Source organism: Hydra vulgaris, chromosome 08, assembly GCF_038396675.1.
Source record: "Hydra vulgaris chromosome 08, alternate assembly HydraT2T_AEP".
NCBI lineage: Eukaryota > Metazoa > Cnidaria > Hydrozoa > Anthoathecata > Hydridae > Hydra > Hydra vulgaris.
Window position 1 is genome coordinate 25867381 of NC_088927.1, and position 21610 is coordinate 25888990.

The following is a 21610-nucleotide window of genomic DNA, read 5'->3' on the forward strand; positions in this document are numbered from 1 at the left end:
TATATATAAAAAACGAGTGTAGATACATTTTTAAAAACCTCTAAAAGCATGAATAAACTCTTTCATAAAATCTCCAACGGAGATAATTGAATTTTCAAAGCAAAGTTCTAATGGAATTGTCATTAAATTGCGCAACTCTAAATTTTATTAAGAAACAAATACAAAAAGTAACCATGAGCGAGATCTCGTCTCGTTCTCGTTTCTCGTGAGAAATGGGACTTCTCGTGAGAAACGAGAAATAGAAAATTCTCGCGAGAAGTAGAACGAGACTTAAATATTATATCATTTTCCAAATTAAAAATTATTATAATTTACAAAATGCTTAATAATTTGTTTTTTTAATTAATTAATATTTTGACTCCGTGATTTTATTAAATCTAATTAAAAATTTAATTTGTTTTTGACAAAAACAAATTAAATTTTTAATTAGATTTTTTAATTAGATTTTTAAAAAAAATCTAATTAAAAAATTTTAATTAGATTTTAATTATTTATAGTTAGATTTTAAATACAAAAACGTTTTGTATAAGATGGTGCACTTTCGACTTAATTTCATTAGTTTACCAGTGGAATTCAACTTGCCACATATTGTTCATATTGAAAAGAAATATTCTTGCCTCATTTCAACGATTAAAAATGTCACTAAGAAAAAACAAAATCTGGAGATATTTTCAAAAAACAAGTGACGGTGCTGAATGCAAGGCGTGCAAAAAGTCTTTGAAAACAAAAGATGGAAACACAAGCGGACTTTATCGTCACCTCGAAAAAAGACACAGCCAAGATTACGTTGAGTATTCTGAAAAAACTGACGACTCTCTTCTTCCTCCTCCTAAGAAGTAACAACGAACCATGGTTGAAATGCTTGAAACTAAGTCCAAATATGAAAAAGACAATTCCATTCAAAACAGTTTGACTCTACAATGCTGGATTACGTTTGCATTGATCTGGCATCCTTTTCAGCAGTCGAAGGAAGAGGTTTCAAGAAATTGTTTGACATTGCAAACCCTAAACTGAGCCTTCATCACAGAACAACATATTCAAGAAAGCTTTCAATTCGGTCAAGAGAACTTCAAGCTGGAATGAAGAGCATAATAACGGAGATTACGCCAAATCTAAAAAGTGCTGCATTTACTTCTGACCTTTGAACTTCTAGAGCTCATGACAGCTACATCTCTTGGACTTTTCATGCTATTGACAAAAATTGGAGACTACATCACTGGACACCCCATGTCCAACAGTTCCCAGGCAGGCACACAGGTATCTTAATTGAAGGAAAGGTGGATTCTTTCTTAGAAGAACTAAATTTGTCTGTTGATTTGCCAATATACTGCGTGAACGACCAGGCAAGAAACATGATACTTGCAGTCAAATTGTCAAAGCGCCTTGACCAATACTTGTGTAACAATCATATTTTGCAATGTGCAGTTCGAGACTCATTTGGAATGACTGCTGGAATGGATGATACGTTGCAAACATGCAAAGGTTTGGCTTCTTTAACTCACCAGTCAACAGTTGCAGCTGAGTTGCTTGAATCAGAATCAGACGCTAAAGGAATCAATTTTAGACAGTTACGCCAATCTGTTGACACAAGATGGAATAGTGAACTGGATTGCATGGCTTCTGTCCTACATCTAAAGAGTGCAATTATCAGCTTATGTGCAAATGAAGATATTTTTTCTTCAAAGACCATCAGTGCATCACAGTGGAAATCAATCGAGGGAGCAGTAGAAATTTTGGCACCACTTAAAGAAGCTACAGAAACGTGGTCGGCTGAGTCTATTCCAACAATTAACATTGTCGCCGATTCTCTTTATTTAATCCATGACAAAATTGATCAATTTATTGAGACTGATTGAAAAAATGGCTACGGTGTCTTGTATGCAAAAAACTTGAAAAGCTGCATTGAGAAAAGATTTCCTCTTTGTCACATTGGAAACTTATTGAGTGCTGCAGCAAACTACCTAAATCCTGCTTTAAAGGCACTTCACTTGAAGCTCTTCAAAACATTTCAAACAACAAAAGAATGATTAGCCTCACAGGTTAAGGATAATGTTGAGTGCCAACCTGTTGCCAGAGTCCTTTCAGCAGATTTGTCCCCTAATTCAAAACTGAAGCGCAAGTTAAACGTCAGACTTGAAACACAAGAGCCAACATCTGAACTGAATCTTATTTTGAGTGAAATGTGCCAGTATGAATATCTCCCTGATGCCAAAAAAAACTTTCCGATTCTTGATTGGTGGAAATTGCATTCAAATACATTGCCAGAACTCTCTTCATTAGCTAGACAAATTTTAGCTATTCCAGTAAGTTCAACTAAATCAGAGAGAGTTTTTAGCTCAGGTGGAAATGTCGTCCGATCATCCAGACACAACTTACACCCAGAAAAAGTAGAACAAATCATCTTAATCAGAGAAAACATTGTCTTGTTGGAAAAGTTTGGCAAAAAAATTCTGAATTAATATTTGAAAAAGTTGTTCACATTTGACAAATGTCGTTTGTGTCTATTTGTCAAAACCATGTTTACATTTTTTTTTTTTACTTGGATTTTAATAAATTTGTTTTCAAAAATTGTTAAATTTCTCGTCTCGTCTCGTTCTCGGTCTCACGAGAAGTACTGACTTCTCGTCTCGGTCTCGTCTCGGTTTGAAAAAACCTAGTCTCGCTCATGGTTAACAAAAAGGTTTTAAATTAAGAGTATTTTCTAGAGATGAGCCGATTTCGATTTTCCCGATTCCAGCGATTCTCAAGGAATCGTAAGAATCGCGATTCTCTACCTTTTTTAACGATTCCGATACTTTCTAAAATGACTTTTTAAAATGACTTCACTTTTTTTATTAATACTCTTATGATAATTAAAATAACATATACACTCTTTGCCATTGAGATTTTCTTTTGTTTAGTTTACGTTAAATTTTCACTTTTGCGTTTAATATCTTTGTTGAAGTTTAGTAAATTTCAATTGATATTTGAACCGGCGACAAGCACTATTATAATAATCTTATTTGCTTGTTTTATTATAACTATTATTGTTAGTATTATTATTTTTTATTATTATAAATGCTGTTTTTATTTCAGAATATAGTATCATTATCATGCCAAAACGTAAGAAAAGTTAGGTATGGGACTATTTTCCAATCGATTTAAATAACACTAACTCTGCAATACGCAGCTTTAGCAAAACAGTTATATCCAGGGGTGGTGGCAGAATTTCTCAGTCATACACCACATCTAACGTGCTAAAGCATTTAAATGTTTTTCATAAATCTGATATCAAAAATCAGAAACAGGATAAAGCTAGTATTATCGATTTTGATATATGCGCGGATAGCCCTACTGCAGAATCATCTTCTAAATCCACTCTTAACCCTGTTTGTGATACTTCAACGACCATGCCAAGGGAACCTCAATCTACTACACTCACATCCGTATTTATAAGTCTCAGGCCTAAGTCTGAAGGATGCGGAGATCAATACTAGAAGCTCTTCTTCTACACTTAGCTCTGTAAAAATGAAGCCTAGATCTTCATCTCCTAAACAACCGACATTACACCAAGTATTTGCAAAGACCAGGCCTTTCACATCTACAGATCCGAAGGCAATAAAAATTACAAGACTTATTGCAGAAGTGGTATGCACAGATAACCAACCTGTTAGTATAGTAGAAAATCCTGATTTCAAAAGGTTACTGCAGTTTTTGGAGCCAAGGTATACAATACCAAACAGAAAATATTTCTCGACTATTGAAATTCCTGACATTTATCAGAAGGTATCAAGTAAAGTTCGTATCTTGGCAAAGAAAGCTGATCATGCTAGTATAACTACCGACATGTGGAACTCCACAGCTAATGTTGATTACATGAGCCTAACAGCACATTTCCTCACAGAAGATATGAAACAAAATCACATTTGTCTTGACTTGGTGCCTTTTCCTTACGAGTCTCAAACTGCAGATAATCTTGTTAAATTTATGAATGAATCACGTGAGCGTTGGGGACTACTTGAGAAACTCAATGTAGTAGTAAGAAATATTGTCTCTGCCATGGAAGTAGGGAAGTTTTCAAACATTCCTTGTCTTGTTCATACACTTCAGTTGGTTGTCTCGACAATGAATGCATTTCTTTACTAACTGCTACATTTAGAAGAATAGTAGGACACTTTAAACATTCGGTTAAATCGCTCAAACTTTTAAGACAACCTCAGGAGATTTTGTGACTTCCTAAACACAGCATCATTCAAGATAAGCCAAATAGATGGAATAGCACCTTCTACATGCTAAACCGTTTAATTGAACAAAAAGAGGCGATTCTGTTGGTAATGCCACATTTCCCAAAAGCTGCTCGACAAAACAAAGAATTGTCAATCGAAGAATGGGACAGTCTGGTTTCTCTCGTTGCTGCTTTAAAATTTTTTAAGACGTCACGCTTACTGCAAGTTCATCGAAAGTTACCACATCAGAAGTTATCCCAATAATAAATGCAGTTAACATATCAATTGATCGCATCAAGGACTACGGAAATTTCAAAGAATCTCTGTGTGAATCTTTGCATCGTCGTTACGGAGACTGCGAGAACGAACCTATATATACTTTTGCAAAAATACTAGATTCCAGATTTAAAAACAAGATTTTTAGGAGCAGGACGATGGCTGAGAAAGCCGTTACTTTATTGATCGGTGAGTTGAATGCACTGGAAATAGACGAAGATCTTGAAATTAAAGTTGCTGAAAATCAAGAACGAACCACACCTGCTCCAGGTGTTGTCTGGTCATTATATAACCAAATAATCATCACAAATTCTGTAGTAAGTATTGTATAATATAAAAGCATACTATTATTGTACTTTAAATATTGCAAAATATTTGACTATATTTTTCCGCGCAGCGACCTTGTTCGTCAAGGTCCGTGTTTCGGATTTAAAGAATTGAGAGAGGGCTATTGCCACAATTAAGTACACAAAATAATTTAAAAAAAAAAATAAGTAGCCTCCTCGACTGAAGTGGCCCCCTCAGCCTTGGGGAGGTGAAAAATATGAAGAAAATTTTTTTTTTTTTAATATTTTAGATACATACTGCGTATTGCACATGTCAGACGAAGTAGCAGTGTACTTGAAAGAACCTCAACTCGCAAATCACGAAGACGTGTTTGATTACTGGAGGAAGTCCAAATTTCTTAATATAAAAAAACTAGCACAGAAATATTTAGGGACGCCTCAATGTACAGTGTTTTCGGAGCGGTTATTTAGTACTGCGGGGCTTATCTGCGACCGGAAAAGAAGCCGGTTAACTCCGGAACGAATGCAAATGCTTGTGTTTTTGAACAAAAACCTGCCTTTTCTAAACTATCAGTACTAATGGTAGTGACTTATGTAAATACTGAAAATACAACATCTTGTTTATGTGATCACTATCCATTACTTATGACTATATTATTTGTTTCTTATATTGTTTCGTATATTTTTTGTTATTTATTTATATGATATAAGTTAAGTTGCTATTATTTCACAAGGCCGACACGTTTTTTAGAGTGTGGGGGTGGGGGAATGCACACTCCCTTATTTTGTAAAAAAAAGTCATCATTTTTGAGGTCAATCTCTTAAAAAAAAAAAAACGTTTTTGATAAAAAGGAGTGGGGAGGGAGTGCTCCCAAGAGCCTCGGTGTTATTAGCCCTTTTTCACCTGTACATATGACTGACTTCAATGTTTTTATTTTTAAAGTCTGTATAATTATTAAATTAACTATAAGCACTATCAGTTAAATTAAAATAATAAAAATCACAAAAGAATCGGAATCGCAATTCAGAATCGGAATCGGTATTTTTTGGAATCGGCCCATCTCTAGTATTTATAAATGATTTCGCTAACTCTTAGTTCGCCGAACAATTTTGCGTAATCTATTTTTCAGGGAATTGTTGTTTAATTATTATCTAAATATGCTTTAAAATACAAGAAACGGTCAAATATTATTTGGTTTTTAACCACCTGAAATTATTTGAAAGACGTATAACAACAATATGCTTTTCTTTAAACGTTAAAAAACTACGTTTTTGTCTACTTTATAAAAAAAATTTCTAAACATAAATCAACAGTTTAGAATGCAAAGTTTAAATTTAGAAGTTTTTATAAATGATGAACTTGTATCAGTAGTATTATTAACATCTTAGCTTACCCCCGTTTTTATGAAAATCATAAAAAAAAGCGTTTTAAGTTGACGTAATTTAATGGAGATTTGATATGATTTAATTTTGTAATCGTATATTATTCGCTTGCAAAGATAAACTAGTTTGCCATACAACAATACAGCATTAAAATAAAAGTAAAAAATCTTTTAAAAATAGTTTAAAAAATTATATTCTTTAAACCGTTTCTCCAGGTCAAAAAGATCAAAATTCCTCTGAATAAGTTAATAATTTAGTTAGTAATGTCATAAATTAATGTATTTAATCACGGCGCTACTCGGCTTATGTAGTATAATATAAACATTATGGTGATTCAGAATCTTATAAAAACATAACTCTGAAAATTTAAGGAAAGTACTCTAATTTGATGTTAAAGTTTAACATCAAGTTACAGTTTTAAAATTACAGTGAAAACGCTAAATTTCATCATCTTTTTACAAGCATTTTCTAACACTGTTTTTATAACGGTTAAGAAATTTTATAATTAAGCAACGCGGATTTTATTATTTTTAAAATTTTATGCAATATGATTTAATGCATGTTTTTAGATGTACATTAGGGTGCGTCATTTTTCTACAACTTTTTCAAATTATATCCCAACCACCTAGGTTAATTAGACCGGTTGGATAAATATAATTTTTCGCTGAATAAAAATTTTTGAAACCTGTTTTTAAGGTCTCTACTTTTACAACCTGTGCCCCGAAAGCCCTACTTTTTTAACCAAATAGCGGGGACCTTAAACATTAAAATAAAATACCAATTATGAACTAAAAGAAATATAATTATAATTAAATATTAATTTGAAATTGGTTAGGAAGTTTACATTCAAAAAAAATATATTAATTTAGCAGTAACGGATCAACAAATGTTTGGTGGTAGAAGGAGGGGGGGGGGGGGTTGAAATACTTTTGTATTTTGTATTACATGATAAGACCATCGTCTTTTGCTTGTTCCAGTCAATTTGTTACGTTAACAATTTTGTAAAAAATTTTATATTGACTAAAAAGATTATATATCTATCTATCTAAAAGGCCTAAATATTAATTTGAAATTGGTTAGGAAGGTTACATTCAAAAAAATATATTAGTTTAGCAGTAACGGATCCAGGAATTTTTGATGGTGGTGGTAGGCAGGAAGGGAAGGTGATGTTGAAATATATTTGTATTTTGTATTACATTTGCGTCTCTTCAAAAAACAAAAAGGTCCTCCATTTTTAAGATATTTTAGAACTTTTAGATTCTGGGTAGGGGGATGCATACCCCATCCCAGAATTTAAAAGTAAAAAAATATCTTAGAAATGGGGAACTTTTTTTTTTTTAATTTAAAATTTCTGAGTACTCTTTGAAGAAAATGTAACACGGAGAGATCTTATAAAATACATTGAAGGTAAAATATCAAGGTGCATTGGCCTACTTTGAAAACCTTTTTTAAATTCAATTTGCTTAAAACTCTTATATTTCTCTTTTATTCATTCCTATCTTAAGTACGTTAACATTGTATGGTGTAGTACCAAGAAAAAAATATTAAAAACTTCTTTAATATACAAAAACATTCAATCAGAATTAAATCCAATGAAAGCCGTTATACAACCTGCCAACCTTTATTTACTAAGTTAAATATATTAAACATCTACCAAATAATTCAAAACTAATCAGAATAAATACTTAGCTAGATATTCAAATAACACTTATATACAATTCAAAAGTTGTTTTACGGCAACTGAGTTTTCAATTTCAATTGGAGGACCAAAGGCATGGAATAAAATACTCGCAATTGAACTTTAAACTCTTACAATGTTAAATGAGTTTAAGGCTTAATTAAGACAGTTATTACTAAAAAATGATTTACCACAAAACTATTTCTGAAATTGCAAAATACCCTTATGATTGATCTATCAATTAAATAAAAAGTACATTAATTTTAGAAAAAACAGAACAGAACAGAACAGAACAAGTTATTTATTTTCCTCAAAATTTACAATCATATAATTACAATAATATATTAATAATAGTAATAATAATAACAAAAATAATAAGAATAATAATATTTATAATGTTATATATGATAAAATCAAAATATAATTATTAAGAATAAATATAAATAATTGATTGAGGAAGGAATCACTCATGCAGAATCCTGATCAAAGGAGTGACACCAAATATTTATATTAATAATATTAATTTAAATAATAATAATAATAAAAGTAACTTTATTCATTAATAGAGAAAAAGTAACAGAAAAATAATATTATTACAATTATTATAAACAGTATTTATAACAATTGTAATAATAATAGTAATAATAAAAACAGCAGTAATAAAAGTAATAAATATTAATGACAAAAACAATAAAGTTTCTAAAGAAATAGTAAGAAAAAAATTCGAAAAAAACAAAAAAACAAAAAAAACAAAAGGAAGTTAATATTGATAAAAGTTTAAAATAAATTATTTTAGAATTTGTTTAAAATTATTTTGTTTTAAATAAAGAAATGACAATAAATTATTTTGAAGTTTTAACTTTTCATTAAATCGTTTTTAACTTATTCACAATGCACACAAGACTTCGATTCCATTCACTGATGCACTCATGTGTAATTGAATACTTACCATACGTCAAAGTTTTATAAAGAGGTACATTTAGTTTTCCATTATTGATGTTTCTAGGTAAATGTGAATGTATAAACCGAGTTTCAGTGAAGAAGGTTGTAATAGAGAAAGGTAAATTTTTATTAAAGGAATCAAAAAAAAAAAAAGATTAGCAAATTTAACAAGTGCTGACATGGTAGGAACTTTAAGTTTTTTGAAGAATTTTGAAGTTTCTGTATTATGGAGTTGAAAATTAATTATTCGGATTAATTGGCGCTAAGCTGATAACAGCTGGAAACACTTGAGCTAAAAAGATTTCATTTATTGCAATATTTGAACAATCGAGGGACATTTATGATTAAACAATTTAAACAACTATATCATAAATTAGAAAGGAACTCGTAAAATATTTCTCATAAATGGTTATTATCTTTGTGGTATTAAGAAATACGTAAGAGTTCAGTAATGACATAAGTTTTGTTAATGCTCCTTGTACTAATTCTTGTAAAACTCTCATCTAAAAGAGAGAGAGGAAGAAAAAGAAAAAGTTTCCAAAGCAGAATATTAAAAAAAGAAAAAAGAAACGCAATAAATAATAGCAAATGATTTTATTACGATAGCAGTAGACATAATCATTTTTATATTTATTTTGTAAAGTTCCAGCTTCTCTCTAACTGTTGATTAATGAATAATAGAGCAAATTTCATAAAACTATAAGTATGTTTCAACAGTAAGCAAACTAATCAAATAATGATAAAGACAACTAAAAAAAAAAACATAGTTATATTTAAATTTATCATAGATTATCCAGTTCGTACTTTAAAAATCCGGAAATTGTTTTGGTAAAATATCCGGAAAAAATTCGGAAAATATTTTCCCTTATTTTCCTCTTAATTTTGCTTTTAGCTGAGTTTTTAATTTTTTTTTCTTCGAAATTTTCTTTATTTTTCTATGAGGGATGAGTGAAAAAGCTTAAAAAACAAATATATCACAAAAGTTATATCTAAACTTGTATGTATAGAAAATGCTTTGGATATCCGGAAAAACTAAAGATTGAAAAAAATATTCGGAATTCCAAAAATATCCGGAAAAGGATAACCTCTGATTTACAAAAAAACTTTGAAATCATTTAAATTTAAAACAGTTATTAAGTGTTACTATAAATAGTAAAATCCATGCTTAGCATTGTTCTAAATTGGCTAAAGTAAAACCAAATATTAACAGATATTAACAGATATTAACACTACTTGACAAGTGAGATTTCTGCTCGCCCAGCAGCATTCCTTACATTTCAACGACAATTAATTTAATCTTGCCTAGCTCTATCTTTTTCATTTCGACAGCATTTAGTTTCAAGTCGTCTATTAGCACTTACACTAATAACTTCTTCGAGCCTAATATTCTCCAACTCAATTTTACTGTTATCATTCAACATATTACCAGTAATATTATTATTGGTACAACTGAATAATGAATAAATGTAAAAAAATCTTACGAATTGTGATTCTTTTTAATCAAATACTATATTTTAACTTGAGATAAATTGAAATCTGTATCTTTTATGAATATTTTCTAAGAGAAAATATTCATATACAGAGAAATATTAAATATACTGAAATATAGGCAAATATATGTATATAAACTTACGTGTCAACAAATTACACTCAGTTTTCTATGTTAAATACATAAAATATACATCTAATAAAAATTAAACCCAATATAAAATAAAAAAAATTAGTAAACTTACTCAAATCAGTACCAGTTCTACTGTTTTAAAATTTTTCTTATTATTAACCCTTCTAATGAAAAAAAATAACAATAAAGCAAATTGAAAAGCACTTCAGCTCTTTCCAATTGCACTAAAATATAAAACATAACTTGCTTAGCTTATCTAAACTACTATATTTAAACAAATTAGATAAAGAACAACATGAATTCTCTTTAAAAGCTAAGAAAAATTTATCAGCTTAAATTTGCTTGCAGACCTTGCTTGTAAAACCATGTGAATAATAAGAAACACATTTAGAAAAGCCTAGAAACCACTTTAAAATAACATATGCAACGTTGAACTTTGAACTAATTTTTATATGTTTTTAAAAAACACATAAAAATTAACAATAATTTGTTTTTCTATATTACGTAAATACATAATATGATAAATCTGGTATAAAAAATGTAACGAATAAGTAAATACAAAGAAAAACATCCAAATGAAAATTGGAAATCAATGTATCTGATAGGTAAAGATAACCTGTTGTGGCTACAGAGGAGCAGTTGTTAAATATCATTATTTATGTTAACTTTTAGAAAATAATTTGTGTTGGTACATCATGGTTCCAAAATATTTTTTGTAAAATCATGTAATGAACAGAGCTAAAGACAAAAAACCACATTGAGATATAAAAAAAATGTAAATATGGCAAAATGATTTGTTTTAGCTTTTAGTAAATAAAAAAAATTAAAAGGAGCGAGTTCCAATAATGAAACTACAAAATAATCATTTTTACAATAGACACCAACATAAAAGTAAGCCAAATGTAACATATATAAGTAACATAAGTAACAATATTACGCAAAATGTTACTAAAAGATATTATTATGTATTTCCATAATAATCAATAATAAAGGTTAAAAAACCCCTTGGCCTAAACCAGTAATACAGTTTGACACTAAACGCTGCCAAGTCACACCTTTGCTTTAAGTAAATCGCTTGGCTGGCAAGGTTTGACAAACCTTGCTCTACACGTTTGTCAAGTCACAGTACTTTGAAACCATGGAAACAATATAACATAAACATATGTACCAACTATAAACACAATACATATATTTAACCTTATGTAAACATATTCAAACATATTTATAAAATAATTATATAACACATATTACCACATACACAAACATTAAAAAAACATTTTAAACTATTATAAAAATTATAAAAAATTAAAAGTAAATGTATAAGTAATATAAATATATATAAAACAATGCTCTTTACCTTTATACATTTTTTCATAAGAAATGTAATCCTCACAACAAAATTTAACCTTCTCATACATAAAAATGTCAGAGTTATCAAAATTTTAATTTATTTTTCTAAATTTTCTAAAAAAGAACAAAAATAGTTAATAGCATCACAGAAATTTCAAAGTAGTAATAACCAATTTTATAGAAATAGCATAAGTATAACTTTTTTGTTGAAAAAAAAGGGCATAAAAAATAACTATGCCTTATCCATACTCCTATTTCCCTTCTAAAAAATCAAATTTAAGCTCAATAAAAACAAAACTGTTAAAAAAAAATATAGCTGAAATAAACAAATGTAAACAATTTAAAAAATTAAAAGGAGTAATCCTTTTTACTTTATATTTAATAAATAACTTATAACTAATAAAAAACTTTATATTTAATAAATTACTAATCTATTTTCTATAATTACTTAAATTATAATATGATCTTAATGAGAGATCTTTTTCCAATAACCGTGTTTTGAGAACGCGGTTTTTCAAATTTAGAAAAGCCTTGTAACTAATCGAGACTACTATAAAACCAAAATATATATATATATATATATATATATATATATATATATATATATATATATATATATATATATATATATATATATATATATATATATCGTACACCCAGATCAAGGGTGCACAAGTCAAAAAGTGTCAAACTGAGAAAATCAGGGTTGAAGTTTTTAAGTTTTTAAAATTTTTTCCAACTAAGAGTGCCATTTGTATCTGTCATTTTGTAAACATTTGTTTTAGACTTGTGGTATTTTGTCACCATGTACAATACATAACATACTAGCAAATGACATTCATAACAATATCCATAATTTTTGAGTTGCGGCACCCTTGATCTGGGTGTACGATATATATATATATATATATATATATATATATATATATATATAAATTTTTTTTTTTGACAACTTCATATTAGTTACAACTTTTTACACATATAAGTAAAATATATTTCCGTTACAAAAGAGTATATTTAAGCAAATACTATAAAAGTATATGTAACAACAACAGCAGGAATAAATAGCACTCAGTTAAGAAAGAAGAAAAAAAAAATTTTAATTTAGGAAGCATTTGTTGAATATTTGAAAAACTTGAAAAGATAAATTATGTTGTTATAGGGAAATTGTAGAAGACTGAGTAAGTCTTATCATCAAGAACCTCGGGGTAATACACAAAGTTTACATAAACATTATGATTCTTAACAAATATTTTAAATTTTATTGCGATATAATTTTTTGTTTTTTCTAATAATACTATGATTTGTGTGTATGTTTTTTTATTTTTTTTTAGATTTTACGTATATAAAAATCCGTCTTTTTTTACGTTGTAGGTTGTTTAGTTCAAATTTTGATTTATAATTTGAACTAAAACAATTTTATTTAATTATCTTTAATAGGAACAAGATTTTTAAGATAACATTGATTAAACGAAAAGTAAAGAATTTTCAAGTTTTTTGTGATAAAAATGGTCTAGCTATAAAAAGTAAACAAATATTTAGAGATTTAAGTGTTGATATTTTAAAGTAGTTTCCATCAATTTTTCTCCCAAAATATGACGTGTAAAAGTAGGTTTAAAGTTTACCTGTTGCGCAAATTCGATTAAATAAATCAAAATTAGTGTTTTTTTCTTTTGTGTAAAGAATCCAAAAACACTGCCATTTTTTACCACAGAACAAACGTAATAATGAATTTGTAATAATTTATTTGTTGTATTTCAGCTGCCAAGCTTTTTTTTATGTCAAATTATGAGAAACAACAAGAGAAAAACTAATCAAGCTAACTGGAACGAAGATGAAATGAAAAATGCTATTACAGCAGTAAAGTTGAAGCAGATGTCTTAAAAAAAAGCTTTTAAAAGTTTAGAGTGCCAAATAATTCACTATATCGGTGTATTAAAAAGGCTTCACTTGAAAGTAGTTAACATAACTAATAATAGATTTTATTCAAATGTTTTGACTTACATAAAACTTTGCATATGAATTTTTTTTTTTATCATTGTTATTATTTTAATTCCTGTCATGGTTTTTGATTTAAAAGAAAAATTGCTTTTTTATGCCAGTAGATTTTGTATTTTATTCAAATATTTGACAAGCATGAAAATTTGTATTCAATATATATTTTTTCAATTAATATTGTGTTTTACCTCCTATTGTGTTCTTTTTTTTAAGTAATATTTGTTTTTTATGCATGCAAATTTAATATTACATTCATATATTTTGAGTTGCATTACAGAAATTATTTATTGTGTAATTAGTTTAAAAAAAAATTAATACAGAAAACATAACAAAATAATAACTCTGTAATTTTTATTTGCATTCTTACATTTAATCAGATCTAGTTTGTTAAAGGTCTGCTTTAATTTTATTGAAAACTATATTTTTATTTAGCTTTTTCTTCAAATGAAGCCTGTGTTACTTTGCCACAGATTTTGGGGAAAGTGAGAGAGGGTAATTGTTGCCATTTTGAATTATGAACTAACGCATCCACCCATCTCAGCAAATCTTTAAGAGAGCATTAGACACTTAATGTGCTAGTGGCCTGCAAAATTTCTTGATGTAAATCGTGATTCTTCTCAAATTATGAAAATTCTCCTAGTAAGTCTCACTTTGTCCAAGGTTTCCCTAAAGAAAGTTGTTAAAAAACCGTGGCGTTTGCTGGCTAGTTTGCACAGCCGATATAGAAGCGCGCATATTGGGTGACTATCCTGAAAGGTGATTGGACCTATCTCTGCATTAACGGAGTATTTCATCCAATGAATTTGCAATGAATGACTGCTGTAACGCTTGCGCGACACGACCTAAATTTCAGCCAAAACGATAACAAAAATTTTATTACCTTCGTATGACAATTAAATATTTAATTATTATCATATCTTCAATAATACCTTTTATTCACGTTATGTTTTTATAAAAATTGAATTAAAATCTAAAAATAGTAATAAAGTTGTGCTTTAGAATCTTTGTCTATTTTTTTTCTTTTAAAAATCCTATCCTATGTTTCTCACTGCTCACATTTCCGGATTCTTTTTTTCTAAAGTCAGAGGACGTGAATTTTTAACATTATTTCAATAATCTGTATTAAGATTTTTAATCTTCCTTACTATTTAAAAAAAAACTCCCTAATTATAATTTGCTAAAGTTTCTTTTTTTTAAATATAATATTAAAAAAAAAAGAAAACTTTCATTATATATATATATGATTCAGTATATACCCAGTCGGCATATCTAGTATTGTAAATACGTGGAGTATTGATCACGTATAACATACCGCCATTGATACCAGAAAAATACGCATTTAGTTTTAAGTTTCGAATTCGAGTTCAATACCACTTATTTATCAAAAATACGTATTTATAATATTTGATCGAAATCGGATATGATATCGACACTGATTTTGATCAAATATTAACAAAAAATGGAAAAACGAAAATCTTTTAAAGCGCATGCTTAAACTGAAATTGCGAAAACAAAATTTAAATTAAAAAGGTTTCTCTTGAGAAATTTATTAAATTATCTCCAGTACAGTTACAGTACTTTATTGCACTAAAAGAGTTACTAAAACTTTATCATAAAAATATTTATTACTACTTTTAAATTTGTTAATTTAGTTTAATGAAGTCCAAAATTAATATAATTCAAATATACGTTAAATCCTATCATTTCATACCTTGCTTATTTTATTCTGTTGATTATTATTTTATTATTATTATTTCTGTTATGCTATTACCTTTTTTTGTTCTGTTTTAGAAAAGTTAGAAAAATAAGTTAAAATTTTGAGCCAACACTGACATTTTAATTGTTGCTAAACGTTATATTTTGTTATTAGGATTGCAGTTCTTTTATCTGTTTTTTTGTTCTTTATTCAATAAGTATTTGATTTAAATTAAATATGATTATAATTTGATATTTTATTACGAGATATATGTCTTTATATATAAATTAATATGAATCTTTTAATCTCTTAATATGAATTTTTAGATTTTTTCATGTTATTTTTAAATTTTTTGTTCACTCAATTCAATTTATATATGTTTATAGTTTGCATATATGTTTATATTATGTTCAAAATTAAAATGTTTTTGATAAATATATGTATGTGGTAATATGTGTTATATAATTGTTTTCTAAATGTATTTTTAAAATAGTGTAAAATGTATCTATTGTGTATATAAATATTATAAGAAGTGTTTATATATGTTATATAAATTTAAATAAATATATTGTGTTTTATAGTTAGTATATATGTTTATATTATGTTGTTTCCATGACATGGAAACAACATAATATAAACATATATACTAACTATAAAACACAATATATTTATTTAAGTTTATATAACATATATAAACACTTCTTATAATATTTATGGATCATGTTTTCAAAGTGTGTGACTTGGCAAACGTGTTGAGCAAGATTTTGCATAAAGTTGTTATTTATGTTACTAATGTTGTTACATTTGGCTTACCTTTATGTTGGTGTCTATTGTTAAAAATTATAAGTGGTTTTATTATTGAAAGTCACTGCTTTTAATCATTCACTAAAAGCCACTCAAGAAAAATCATTTTGCCATATATATATTTTGTTTATATCTTAATTTGAATTTTTAGAACCATGACGTACCAACATGAATTGTTTTCTAAAAGCTAACATGAAATAACAATATTTAACAACTACTACTCTCTTATCATGACATCTTATCTCTATCTGATATTTTGATTTGCGATTCATATATGATGTTTTTCTTTATATTTACTTATCCATTACATTTTTTCATTTCAGATTTATCATATGATGGATTTATGCGATATAAGAGAACAAATATATGTAAATCTTTATGAATTTTTTAAAAACATCTGCTAATAATTAGTCCAGTCAACGTTCAAACTTCAATTTTGCATATGTCATCTTTAAGTAGTTTCTAGGCTTTTCTAAATGTGTTTCTTATTCACATGGTTTTACAAGCAAGGTATGCAAGCAAATTTGAGCTGAAAATTTTTTTTTTTAGCCTTTAAGGAGAATTGGCGTTACACTTTTTTAAATTTAATTTGTTTAAATATAGTAGTTTTAACAAATAAATGTTTGTTTGTTCTTTGTTTTTTTACTTATTTGTTTTCTTAAGAACTTGGCAACTTATCTAAGTAAGTTTTTTTTTTCTTTTTAGTGCAATTGGAAAGAGCTGAAAGTTATTTTTTAGAGCAATTGAAAAGAACTGAAGTGTTGTTTAGTTACTTCACACGGTATAACTGATCCTGATTTGAGTAAGTTTACTATTTTGTTTTATTTTATATTGGATTTATTTGAGATTTGGTTTATGTTATATTAGATATATATTTTATGTATTTAACATGGAAAACTGACTGTAATTTGTTGACACAAAAGTTTATAAACATAAATCTGCCAATCTTTCAGTATATTTTATATTTCTCTGTATCTATATAAATATTCTTTCTTAGAAAAAATAACAGACTAGAAAAAATAAATAAATTCCTTTTGAAAGTAGTTGAAAAAATGATGATGTTTTTCCATATTTCATTGTGTAAAGTGTAATACCACTTTTTAAAGGTATGTGAATAGATATATAGGGGAACATGGGGCAAGATGACAACTGTTTCGAAAAACGCCTGTATCTTAGTCTGTCCCAAAAATTAAAACTTACCTTTAGCTGGTAATGTAGCGATGTAATAAATCAAGTCAAACAAGGATAAAAAAATTTTTTCTCAATGTCGGAAAAACTTTTTTAATACTTAGCTTTCGTCACAAAAATAATATTTAAAAAGAAACCATTGATAAATCTAGTAAAATTAATCTTCTTCCCTTTCAGCTAAAGTCAACTGTTATATTTAGTTTTGCTTAAGAGATAACTGTAGGTCGTCATCTTGCCCCATTTGTCATTTTACCCCATGTTCCCCTATATATATATATATATATATATATATATATATATATATATATATATATATATATATATTTAAATAATTAATTTAGAGTAAAATATACTGATTGACATTGCTTCATTTTTTTATACAAGATTGTGCATTTATTATTTTTGTGCATTAAGGTAAAAATAATTTTGTGCATTGTAGTCTAGATTCTTTTTTAATTAAAAATAATTGATGCAAATAAATGTTGTTTAATATTTTTGATAAACGACTAATGTATGTAAACATATAAAAAGATATGGATTTCAATAAATCTTAAGTTTAAGTAAAGTCTTTAATTAGAAAAGATCACAATTTGTAAGATTCTTTTACGTTCATTTATTCAGTTGCAGCAATAGTAAGATTACTGGTAATATGTTTAATGATAATAGTTAAATTGAAATAGATAGTATTAGGCTCAACGAAGTTATTAATGTAAATGCTTATAGGCAATTTGAAAATAGTAGTCAAATGAAAAAAATAGATAATTTCTAAGAAATATTTTACGATTTGCTTGCTATTTTATGGTATAATTGTTTAAATTGTTTAACTATAATTGTCTCACGATTGTTCAAATATTGTAATTAATAAAATCTTTTCAGTCCAAGTATTTAAGTTAATAAAATATTTTATTAAGTTGTGGTGTTATTTGCCAGTGTTACTACATTGTGTTGCCTAGCCTTTTTATAATCTTTTTTAATTATTCTGTAGTCACGGAATATATATTTTCTGTTATTATTATCCTAATTCTACTAACAATAAAATGCAAATAGTACTTTTGTAATTAAATTTTTTTTTTTAATTTTATTTTTTAGGTATTTGCAGGCTTTACTTGACTTTCCGTTTCTGGTACCTGTGTTGTGACAGATTTTAAAAAGAACTCAACTGATGTTAATTGCGGTCTTCGTCTTTAACTATAAGCAATGATGTTGCTGATAGGGAGTCAAAGTTAAAATATTTACAGATAAATTTGTATTTAATTTTTTAGATAATATATCAAGTTATTAATGTGTTTTTATTGTTATTAACGATTTAATAACTCATAACCCGTATTACGGGTTGCTTACTGCTAGTCATTATCATTATGTTATGATTTCATATTAGTTAATAAAATTGTTTTGAATATTCTCTGGTTATCGTGTTTTATACGTGTTTAAATGCGAGTTTGATACTCAGTAGGCGTCGTATTGTATACCTGTCTTTATACGCATCTGATGTCTATTTTTAATGCGCGTTTGACACGATAAAATGGCTAACAAATATTCGTAAATAATGCGTATTCTGGAAAGTTTTAAATGCGCATGTAATACCAGGAAAATATCGTATTGAGTATTCTCTGGTTATCGTGTTTTATACGTGTTTACAAGAGTTTTAAATGCGAGTTTGATACTCAGTAGGCGTCGTATTGTATACCTGTCTTTATACGCATCTAATGCGTATTTCTAATGCGTATTCGACACGATAAAATGGCTAACATACATACCACATCGATACGTATTTAAACGAGTTTCTAATGCGCATTTACAACTAAATTTGCCGACTGGGTAGTTTATTTATAAATATTAATTTGTTGATGTTCACACACTGACAGATGTGCTGAATGTTCTAAATTTAATTGAATCAGATCTAGATTTAGTCTTAGATCTATTTATTTAGACCTCTAGTCTATTTATTGTATATATATACATATATATAAAAAATTATATACATATATATATATATATATATATATATATATATATATATATATATATATATAACTCATATATATATAATTTTTTTTATATATATCTACTTCATTAGTTCATAATAAAGTCTAAATACTAATCTGTATTAACTGTAAAAGATCTAAATCATTCCAGTGACTCAGCCCTTTTATTTTTATATAAATATTTTAGCCTTTATTATTTAATTTGCTAGTACCGTCTATTCAGTTGTCTTAATTTCATGCAAATTTTGATCAATCTATATTATTAGAATGGATACTGCGCTTTCATACTGGTCAAAGAGAAGAAAAATTATAAAGCCAGTAAGTATAATTATGACTGATTTTGACAAAGATTCTGTCAGCAGTAATACTATTACATTTTGAGGTGCCGGTTTTCAATGACAATTTTACAGGCACTGCGCAGTTGGAAAAAGTTAATTGTGTTGATTCACAATCCTCTAGAAATCAAAATGCGTTAAATTATGAGAATGAATCTTAATTAAACAATAGCTTAGATGTAATAGTTCAAGAAAGTTATAAAATTTTATCTGAACATGTTCAAACTTTATCAAATGATAACGAAATTAATGATGGATATGAAGGGGAAAGGTATATGCAGTAGGATAAAAATGAAGCTTGTGATTATTGCCGAATCATTACCAGAGAATAATTCTAGTGAAAGTGAAGCTGAGGATTGAGATGAAATTATAAGTAATGAAAAATCTTTAGCATTGGAATTGGGAATGTGGGAAGCATCTTTTTTTATTTCTATGGTTGCCATTTTTTCTCCTTTGTCCATACTGAGAATATTTCACCCATCACTTCCAAAAGATCTTGAATTAGAAAAAGATTCCGAAATGCTTGAATTAGAAAAAGCCCCTGTAAGTTTGTATGTAGATGGTAAAACTTACTCTGCTAATATAAGTCTGTCCTGTTTTATTTGTGACACCTCTGCAAGAGCATATGTGAAGCAAATCAAAGGTCATAACGGGTATTATATGTGATAAGCGCACACAAAAAGGGGAAAGTTATATTTCCAAGCACTAATGCTTCACTAATGACTGATCAAGCTTTTAATCAGATGACAGATTTCGAACATCACGTAGTTGTTTCTCCTTTAAAAACTTTTTCAATTAGCATGGTGACATAGTTTCCACTTGAATACATGCAATTAGTGTGCCTCGGAGTAATGAGGAGAATTTTTATCAATTGATATAATATGTTAGTATAATATTCCTGCAAATTAATTATACAATAAATAAATATACACTTTGTATTATTTATTTGTTTTAAACTGATTTTTAAAAATTGGGTTTAAAATTCATAAATAACATAAAATATATTATATTTCAAAAAAATAATTCTCAAAAAAATAGTCACAAAAAGTTCAGCTTTTATTAGTTTTTTAGCTAATACGTTGAAAGTTCAAGACGTTGATGTACTAAAAGTTTCAGTAATTTTTCTACCTTTTTAGCTAATACGTTGAAAGTTCAAAACGTTGATGTACTGAAAGTTCCAGTAATTTTTCTACCTTTTATATTACATCTAAAATATGATACAGTTTAGCTCTAGCTAAATATTCTAGTTAAAATAATTCATTAAAGAAAAGATTGTTTGATTCCCAAGGACTGATTAACTGGTTATATATTTCTGAGATAAAAACAAGAATTATCCATTCGGAAGCAAGAAGTTCAATTGGTTGAATTTCGGCTTTTAATAGGCCTAACGTATACATTATTTTCAACAATGTTCAAACTTTATTTTAAAAGTACCAGTTTTGACCTCATCACATTAGGGATGTTGAGTTATAACAAATTGAATTCTTTAACAAAAGGGACTTAAAAGAATGAGCAACAAATCGTCGCGTTGTTCTGACAAAGTTCTGACTGACATTTTTTCCAAAATTGAGATTATGACCTTATTGGACTAATTGTATCATAGCAAACAATATAAACTAAAATTTACTGTGATCTAGCGTAAAATAAGCGAACTACCACTGTGCGAAAATTCTATCTGTAGGTTTAGTTAACTAATATTTAGTTTGACATGGTTCCAACTAACAGGTTACAGTAAACCCTAACTGGAGACTATTCCAAATTTTTTTCTGCTCATTATTATGATAGAGGATTTCATGCTCATCAAAAACCATATAAAAACATTCGTTTTAATATCAACGTATAGTATTCTAGTTTGATGTTGA

General features: G+C 27.7%; 1 long non-coding RNA gene across 1 annotated transcript; it reads left to right on the forward strand.

Annotated features, from left to right (window-relative positions):
• The first annotated feature begins 16077 nt into the window (after positions 1 to 16077).
• On the forward strand, positions 16078 to 18714 carry LOC136083703 (uncharacterized). The gene is made up of 3 exons (XR_010640008.1): positions 16078 to 16750; positions 16946 to 17346; positions 18518 to 18714. It is a non-coding gene; the product is annotated as an uncharacterized LOC136083703 (long non-coding RNA).
• The last annotated feature ends 2896 nt before the right edge of the window (positions 18715 to 21610 follow it).